The sequence below is a fragment of the Homalodisca vitripennis genome, chromosome 3 (assembly GCF_021130785.1).
Source record: "Homalodisca vitripennis isolate AUS2020 chromosome 3, UT_GWSS_2.1, whole genome shotgun sequence".
Classification (NCBI taxonomy): Eukaryota; Metazoa; Arthropoda; class Insecta; order Hemiptera; family Cicadellidae; genus Homalodisca; species Homalodisca vitripennis.
Genome location: NC_060209.1, coordinates 163,573,835 through 163,584,146, shown reverse-complemented (window position 1 = coordinate 163,584,146; position 10,312 = coordinate 163,573,835).

The following is a 10,312-nucleotide window of genomic DNA, read 5'->3' as shown; positions in this document are numbered from 1 at the left end:
TTTTAAATATTTGTTATTTGCTTTCACATATCGTTTAATACACTGAGAAATGCCTCCGCGAATACCTTTTTCGATCATCAAATACATATTATAATCACTAATTAAATTGTAATTCTATCTTCGTTAATTTTAACATAGCATCCCATGCAAGACTGGGAGCTGTTAGATAGTGTGCTGGATCAAGCTTATAGCAATTCAAACAAATATTCCTAAAATTTTCAAAGATATCAGCGAGCAATAGAAACATCTTGAATGTTATAGAGATCAGAGTAATTTCCTAGATTTTTCTCTTTTAATTTGTTCCAAACATTTAAGTAGTGTTGAAAATCTTTCTCAGATATGCTCTCATCTGTCAAAAGTGAATAGAAATCTTGAATTCTCAATTCTTCTGTGTAATCAAGTTTTTCAATACTGTCGATAAATTCATAGGGAAATATTCCTTTTCCAGATAGAATTTTAAAAATCTCGTCGTCGTCATTTGGCTGTCTTTCTATTATCTCATTCAATATTCTTCCATCTTGTATAAAATGATTTGTATGTTTGAAGTCTTCTCTCTTTAGATTTTTAGCTAACTTTTCTATAGACGAGGCCATGAATCTGAACGTGTCTACAAACGAAAACTTGATGAACTTTCTAGGTTTGTCACCATCAAAATTCATACCCGTATCCAGAATTTACAGAGTAATTTATATATCGTTCATCGGTGTTTGCAATCAAATCAACATTACCGTATTGTTTTGTGCCAATTCTTTTATGTACAAATGCGTATCGTAATTAGACATATTGTGACAGAAAACGGGAATATTCTGAGGAAATTTCAAATTCAGATTACAAATTCTATGAGCTGCACCTCGAAATTTTCCAGTCAAATGACAGTGATCTCTGCATTTTTTGAATGCATCATAAGCAGAACTCCAATTATCTGGTAAAAACCCTAAAGTTTTTTCAGTGTCTTGATACGATATTTCTTCACAAATGTGGCAAAGATTTGAATTTTGATACGAAATTTCTTCTTCGTCAGTCAATTTCATGGGCTTCATGTTCTTTGAATTATATTTTTTAGCTATGTACTTCGATAATTTATTGAGTTCTTCAAACAATTTTGCAGGAACGTTCGGCAACTCTTCTTCATTTTTTGCTCGATAACATATCGGCTTGTACATACGATTGGTCACATTAGACACTAAATATAGAGTAAAAACCATAAGGAATATGCTTCTGAATCTTGGTTGTAGTCGATTTTTGCGGATTGTTTTTGCATGTGGGAATCTTCTCTAATATGCTTTCAAAATCCATATAAATAACGTACGGATGGCTAAATTTCTTTTGGTAATTGGTAAATTTAGTTGTTTGACCCGGAAACGGCATAATTGGCTTGCAAACTTCATGTTGCTTACAAATTTCTAAATGATCTGATAAAGCACTATATTTGTAGAAATGGCTTAAACATCTTCGACACAAGAACGTCTTGTGAGCATTTTTTTGATATCTGTGAACTCGCTAATCTACTTAAATCTGTTATCAAAACATAATGGGATTTATCATCTTGTTTAACATACAATAAATTCAACTTCTAACTTGGCGTCATAAAAACTTCTGAAATTTGCAACGGTACTATGTGTAGTTTTTCATCAAAAGTATAGACATTTACAGACATTTTCGGATACTTGTACTTTGCTTTTGCTGCTTCGTTTTTCAAATAATTGTATATCTTTTTAAAGACATAGGATAGTCGAATCCAGAAAATATCTCATCGTTCACGAATTTTTCGTATTGTTTTGCTCTGTCAACATGAGTCTCGGGTTTTTCAATAGCGCATCGGATAGAGTAAATAAAGCAATAATCATCTTTATTTTTGATATTTACACAAGCTTTTTTATCTTTGATTTCCTTTGGTAAATCGATATATGATCCTGCGTTCATAAATTCATGTTTATTAAGGCTCAAAATCAGTTGTTTTACAACGTTTTTAATGTCCAACCAGAGCCCTTATTTGGATGATTTGTCTGTTCTCGATGTGTTAATTTATTAAATTGCTTAGTAATAAAGTCGTTTACGTCGAAGATTTCGTCTGCTTTTATAGTAAAGTACATTGGACAAGTTTGTGTTTCACCGTTCACTAAAGTTCGTTCGTATTCGCATTCTAAAAGAGAGATAGCCCTTCATATTTTTAACGGTTTCTTGAAATTTTTCGATTAAACTTTTAATCTCTGGCCTCATAATTGATAGATATTTGTAAATTGACATGAACTTATCGTTTTAAATTCGTTAAAATGTATTGCTTGAAAAGACCGTGTATTGAGGATAAAACTTCTACATCAATGATATTTTTAGGTTTTTCGTTAAGAGTTTTGTCAATTTTCTTCGATCATTTCAGACTTAGTTTTATCGTTTGTTTCTAAGGACAATTTTTCAGCGATTGATTGAATTTTTTTCATCATTAAATAGATTGAGATCTTTTTTATCTTCCTTAAAGCTTTTCTTTAATTCACGCAATTTTTCTATATTATACATGTTTTGGTGATCGGCAATTTGATTTTTCTTTAGCCCAAGTCCTCAAATAATTTAGTTCATTATTATAAATTTCTTTGTTCTTTCAAATGATTTTTTCGAATTGTAATGACGAGTATAGTGATGTTCAAAAATGTCTTTTTTGCAGTATGGGCACTCTATCTTTTTCCGCTCCATATTTAAAGAGCAAAAATTTGTAAACTAAAATTTTGAGAAGTGGTGATTTTTGGTGACAACTTGACAACAAATCAGCACAATTTCTGGTCAAATGTTTTTCAGATTGTTCTATTTGTTATAGAAAAATCTTTTAACTAAATTTAGTTAAAGATTTTTCTATAATAAATGGCAGCGCTGTTACAAGAGTTGAATAAGGTTGGTGAACTAAGATTCAAAGAATATAAGAAATTAGTGGAATTTGGAAGAAAAAAAGAGATATAGAATCTTGAATTTGGAGAAAATGAAAGATAAATTTCGGGTTTACAATAATTGCCGAGTTGGAAGATTGTAAAGTACACTTGCCGAACAGATTTTTGACTGTTTTGGATGAAAAAAAGATTAAAGAATTAAAACAAAAATGAAAAATTACACTTGATTGTTACTGGAAAGAAGACTATTAAAGATAAAGACTGTGTTACAATTAACTTTGTAGAATAAAGATTTTTTATTAAGATTTTTTGATTTTTTCATTAAAACAGCTTATAAATGTAGAAGCAAACATTGAACAGTAAAACAGCTAAAGATTCGGTTATTTAACATTCGTGCTTTCCTGTTAGATTTTATTAGATTTGTTTATGGTTCAATGGACAGTATTTTACATTGATTTTCTGTCTGTCCCAAAAGTGGTCTAGAACCGGCATATTCATATCTACTTATATATATATATATATATATATATATATATATATATATATATATATATATATATGAGTTAAATAGAAGACAGGGCAGGCAATTATGCATCTGATGAGATAATGATAACACCTCTTAATGTATATTACACTTGATTTAATTTTCTTTGAATTGTAAAATAAAAAATTTTATATACCGGTATCTTAAATTAGGTTTGTGATAGTCTCCATAATTAATGAAATGTTTATGTGATTTTTTAAATGTATTTTTTTACAATGAATTACAGATAATAGGTCAGCTGCTAATCTCTATGTATTAAAGGTAAAGCCCTCACTAAACTCACTAATCACTAATTCTCCAGCTTTGCTATATCTCAGAAAGTTGAAATTTGGTACGCCTCATGAGTTAAATAGAGAAATTTCAGAGAATTTTCACAACGATCGAGTTATAGGTTTACAACTCGTTAAAAAATCTATTTGTTTTAACACATCGATACGACATAGATAGCTGAAATTTGAGACACATATGCCTCATACTCTCAGCAGGGAAAAGAACAGATTTTTCATACAGATCAACCACCCGTAGGGATCGAAATTTAAAAATTTAGAAATTTTAAAAGAACTATACATTTTGTTTTCAATTTCTATATGATCTAGAATTATGAGATTTGCCACACACGTGTCTCATGCTCTCAACAGAAAAATAAAAGATCTGACTGCTTGACAAACTTGAATTTCATGGCATCAGAGGTGTGCCACTACAGTAGATTAGCTTATTCCTGAGCCACTGAACACAAATAGTCCAGATCTCAAATACATTCTCTGAACCAATTCACTTAAGATTTGGAGTCTCTCAAGGATCAATACTCAGTTTTATTTTTTTGTAATCTGAATTATGTCAATGACATCGTCAGTACTACAGGGATGACTTGTACAACACATGACACGACACTCTGTTTCTGACAAAATAAATAAAAAATAATCCTAGAACAACAATCTTTTGTGTCCAACATTTTAATAGCCTCAATTTCACAGTACACTATTCAAATTCAAATATCCTGACTTTAACATTGCGATCAGGAGATTCCAATGACGAGCCAGCCGTCGTCTTATTGGGCGGTACTATGATAAATGAATTGGATTTGTTAAGGGAGGGAGTTAAACTAGATTTGCAACCCTAGAAAGATGAAAGGTCACTACATACACGTGCCTCATCACTTAAATAGACAACCAAATGTATTTTCATGAAGAAAGATCATTTGGTTAAACCTATAGGGGTTTTAAAATGGTTGCAAACCTTAGAAGAACTATAATTTTCTTTCTTTAATTTTCGGTGCCCTAGGAAATGAAATTTGACATACATGTGTCTTCAGCTCTCAACAGACAAATAAAACATTTTTACTGAAGATCGACCACTCACAGGGGTTTAAATGATGCCACAACTCCTAAAAGAACTACTTTTTATATCTTTCCGATATCTTAGAAATGTGAAATTTAAGGCGCATTTTTATTATCTTCCTAACGTACTACATGTACCATACTCAAGCAGGGTAACAATGCAAACACTACAACCATTTGAAAAGGATACACCTATGCCGTGTCTGTTATTCAATAGGAAATAGCGTGCAAAGCCATGGGTATTTCTAGTACATAATGTAATTATGATAGTTTTCAACTTATTTCATACAAGAATGCTTTTAAAATTAGTCATAACTAGTACGTAGCGCAATCCAAAAAAAGATGATTGTATTTGTACAATTCGAGTAAATAAAAAAGTGTTGTTGCCTTATTGGTCCCCACATCCAGTAATCGCACACATAGTTGTAGTGCACACCACACACCACAGAGCGCGCAGTAATGGTCCTGTATTGTCATACATAGACGGTATCACTGTAACGCTACCGATAACGGTCCAAACTAGGTAGGGAAGGGGTGGGGAGAGGGGGCTCATCATACAAATTGTGGTTGCGGTACTCTATACGTTCTTCCTTATGTCCTCGTCCGTTCGTCATCCGGACGTCCTCTTTTTGTCTTCATCATAAAGTGGAACAGAACACTGTAACTATGGTTACTGTCGCTTGATTGAGCGGGGGCCTGGGGCTGGGGACCGAATATAAATTCAAGTGAATGAAATTATTGGGCATTAAAATATAAACATGTTTTTCACATTTGTATATTGAACACTTTACCATACAGGGTGTCCCACGAAGAGATTTAAACGTTTGATTTTATATTACTTTTACATTTATGCACCGAACACTTTCAAATTTTACACAATTCGTTAAATAGGTTTTTTGCCACAATTCTGTTACAATAATTGCTAGAGAGCTGTAATTTCCACATAATATTTTTAAAACCTATTTAATGAATTGTGTAGATTTTGAAAATGTTCGGTGCATATACGGGCAAGTAATATAAAACCAAACGTTTAAACATCTTCGTGGGACACTCTGTATATTAATGATGTGATAGGAGTGTCAACAGCATATTGAGTTTGGATAATGTGATTTCGGACATTTGCCATCGCTATATGTTACAAAAGTATAACACTACGTTTCGAGAATTGAAATCCACCCCCTTCATCCCTTCATTGTAAAAATCTTAATACATAAAAACGTACTTAAAACGTAAAAAGTACAGCAAAGGATTGCCACTTAAAAATTGCATAATGATACCTGACTGGTGCACCAGTAGTATGATGTCCAGAATGGAGAAAATGAACCCAAGAGATGTCACTGCGCAGATGTCAAGAGCACAATCAGCACGTCTCACACGCACCAGCGAAAGTGGAACACTTGTGGTAGTATTTAAGTGCGTGTTTATGTATTAGGTTTTTACATCTGCGGAAGAGGATAGATTGCAATCCCTGAAATGTAATGTTATACTTCTTGTAAAATATAACGATGGCAAATGTCCGAAATTCTACTATCGAGCTGACTTAGAGTGATCACATAGTTAGCATTTGCTTAAAGGTTATGCCACAGGCTTATGCCTTACGTAATTTAGTAAACTTCTGCACTTGAGATGTGCTGAAAACAACCTACTATGGCCTTGTACGTCTACGTTTGATTTATGGTTTGAGACTGGGGGTAGCTGTTCTAAATAAAAATTTGATAGATTATTTAGAATTCCAAAGAAATCTTTAAGAATCCTTTCAAAGAGAGTCGTGTAAAAAGGCAGGAGTGTCCACTGATACAAGACCAGAAGCTGGGAAACTTTGGAACTAAATGGCATAGAAGGATTATATTTGAAAATTGCTCTTCCAAGAAAGAGTCGAGATAATCAAAAGCTTCCTGGACACATAAGAATAATCAATGACCCGCAACAATTAAAATCTCGATCAAGACACTTTCTGTTGTCAAGGACATTTTACTCTGTTGGTGTGTTTACAACGAACCGCTGGAATGAACATTGTATCACTATCCTACTTTTCCTTTTCTGATTTCCAAAAAAAGTGTAAATATATTACTAGGTTACATGCGCAAGACTACGTAATATGTTGAGATATTTATACGAGTATGTTGTGTAAATTTACAGAAAATTGATAATATAAGTGACTGTGCCAATGTGTAAGGTCATAATGATTTTTGAAACAATATTTTAAGGATAAAATTTGCCTGGTGTCTGACGTAGTATAAAGTACGTATACCACACTACGTGCCGTGTAGGCTAATTAGACTGCGCATAACATTCACGCTACATTTCAGGTATTTAAGCTCAATTCGATTGTGGATCAACTAAGCTACACTGACATTCCACAGAGAGACAAGCACAATCACCAATATCTATCTTGTCAACTTAGAATTGAAGTTTCGTGCATCATTTTAAGTCAATAGAGGACAGTCCGGATTCGCTAACGCTCAGACAAATCTCAAGGAGATGTATGTAAAATCATCAAAGTAGGTGTTGCCTATGTATATAAGTGTAGGTTTCGTGAGTACAGATGGACAGAAGATAATTTTGTTGGCTCCCTGAGTGATAGGCTTCGCTAAAGCTCAGCCAATAACACAATTTTGTGTTTTCCGTACTAACAACTTCAGATTTGGTAATTAATTTTACAGACATATTGTTGTTACATTTAATTATTTTATACATATTTTTAGAAAAGACCACATGTTTTATTAGTATCTGCTGGTAGTATTACAAATGTGTTTTGGCTGTATTAAAATAACTTCTTTTATTTAATGTTTTACTTCTGAAAGATACTCTCCGAAACGTCCAGAGAAGCCCCAAAGCCTTCGCATTGCATCACTACTGACTCTAAAGTTACATCCAGTATGGTATACCTTGTAAGTGAAATTTGATTTTAAAGATACAACATTTTAGTGAACCTGTTATTATTATTAAGTTACTGGAGTATGTAAGAGGAACGATGTGTGGAATGAATGAAGTGCCTGTGTAGTCTTGTCGAGTGGTACACAAAAAAGGCAACTAAGTAATTGTCAATTTTTTAGGAATTAACAAGACGTTTCCATGTATTTGAACACGATGTACTGTACTTTTCACAGGTCATGTCAATAAAAAAAATGCTGTCGATAATCTTTAATATTTGATCACTCTCATAGATCTGTAGACATTTAATACTTGTCATAACAATGTACTGTATAACTTTATATGCTTGAACAAGCAATAACCAGACAGAAGTAACCCGGAAACAACCAACAACGGAACCTTAGAATGGTGCTCCTCGCCAACCCACAGTGGTCGGTGCGGAGTGATAAGTGAGTGACCGTGAACGTCCTTGCAGGGCAACGACCTTGGCACGACCACACCCGAGGGCCGTGGCCGTAGGATGGTGGTAGGTCGTTGTAGAACACGGTCCTTATCCTTCACCACATGTAGCTCAGTTCACGTGATTTCGATTGTTTATCTTACGCTTTTAAGAGGATTTTTACATTTCCGGGTGTTGACTGGAGCACAAACTTGTTTGGAATTGCAAATAACCGACGTCGTGCAGCACCTGAACCGTTGATACCACTGTCACGTGCTTTTAAGAAAGGTCTCATCCAATTCAATCGATTCAATTGGATTTTACCAAATAACAACAATAAAGAGGATGCCTATAGTATATTTCTGTGTACATTGCGTAAAGGTATTGTTTTTGGATTGAATTAAAGCTATTTGAAAACCATAAGAAGGAAGGAACGTAACTGTAACCACCGAATGTCGCGTAACAGGCTTTGCCAAGGTTGCATGCCAAATTTCATTTCTATAGCTCATTTCATTCTGGAGATGTCCTTGAGACATACAGACAGATAATCATACATAAAATCATTTTTTTCATCCGCCGGTAGACAAATGAGAAATTGTGACAGCCTACTGAGTGATAAATATATAAGCTTCATTGCTGCTCATTCATATTCCATGAATGGAATTGCACCGTTATAAAACACTTTCTTGTCTATGTACAACTGAATATTCATGGAAAAGTTTTAAGTCTGCAGATGAAGTATTTATCGAGATATTTTGGAGATTTTGGACTATTCGTGTTAAATGTAAAAATGTCATATCATTGTACTCATTGTGATAAATAAATAATTACTCGAAGAGTAAATAAATCTAGTGTGCCTTGTTGCCATCATAAGTTCCTTAAGACCAATGTAAATATGTTTGTTAACAATGCTAACGTTCTGTCAAAATCCCACCGAATGTAGCACCATCTTAAAACTTAAACTAAATAGGAATGAAGGTTCATGAAAGTTTACAGGTCAGTTCTGTCTTGGGATATCGTGCAGACACACATGAATGAAATTTGTTAAGCTACTTGATTGATAATTTAGTTAAAGATAAACAATAATTATTAGTGTGTATTAGTCCACGATGAAAAGTATTGCATGTGTTGAATTAAGTACAATCCCCACCTCTAATTTTTATAATCTCTGGATTCGCAAATGACAGACTATGGATATTCTAATGGATATAACACCATGTAAATAAATGTAGAAGAAAATGCCATGAGTAGTTGAGAATAGTGATGATCTGGTACAAACAGTGCTAATAAAAGGGTCACGGGGATATCAAAGCAAGTGAATCTAGATAGACCTAGGTTAGGTTCTACAGACGCTCGCTCCCTGAACACCTGTTATCCCAGGAAGAAGAGCTCCTCTTGCAGAAGAGGTCAAGCATGCTGCTGCAGGGTCACGGTCCTTCGCTAGTCCGTGATGCTACGGTTAGTTAGAGCTTGGGTCATCGCGTCGCGCCCGAGGCATGCTGGAACGTGCTGGAGGCAGGACAGACCTCCAGACTGAACAACGTGTAAGGCAATAAAACTTGACGTGATCTACAAATAACAAGTTTGTGGTTTTAAATCTGTGCAACACTTTTGGAATTTTTTGTTGCTTGTAATACTATTCTTCAACATCTAAATTTTAAAACAATCTAAAAGTTTTACTAAAATCGGATCAATATACATTTTTATAGCTTAATACTTTTCTACCAGTTAACAGTTTCATAACTGTTAAAAGTATTTTATTCCTCAATCTAAATAGCTTGTCTGCGTTGACCGGGACAAAATTATACCATAACAATGATATTAAGTCTGTTCAAGTCAATGATGACATGAAATGATTTAACATAAAACTGACTGCGTTGAAAGCGTTATTTTTTTCCGGCAATATTGAAAAGAATGCTCCTCATTAGGTAAGAAATTATCATCATGGGCAGAGTTGACTACTTCCCTTAGTGTCGTCCAGCCATCTTTCCTGATCCGCTGTTCTTCCGTGTTCCAACTGGGTGGATATCTGACACACGCTGTACATGGCCTGCCCACTTCAGCTTATTTACTTTAATTGTGACAATATCTTCAGTACATTCGGTTCATTTCACCTCATTCGCTAGTCCATAAATCTGCCCATACTCGAAGTAACTCTTCTATTCAAAGTAGTTCATACAGAATACATTTATATTATTCAGATTCGTCAACAGTAAGAGTTAGAATTGATCTTCCCAGAAGG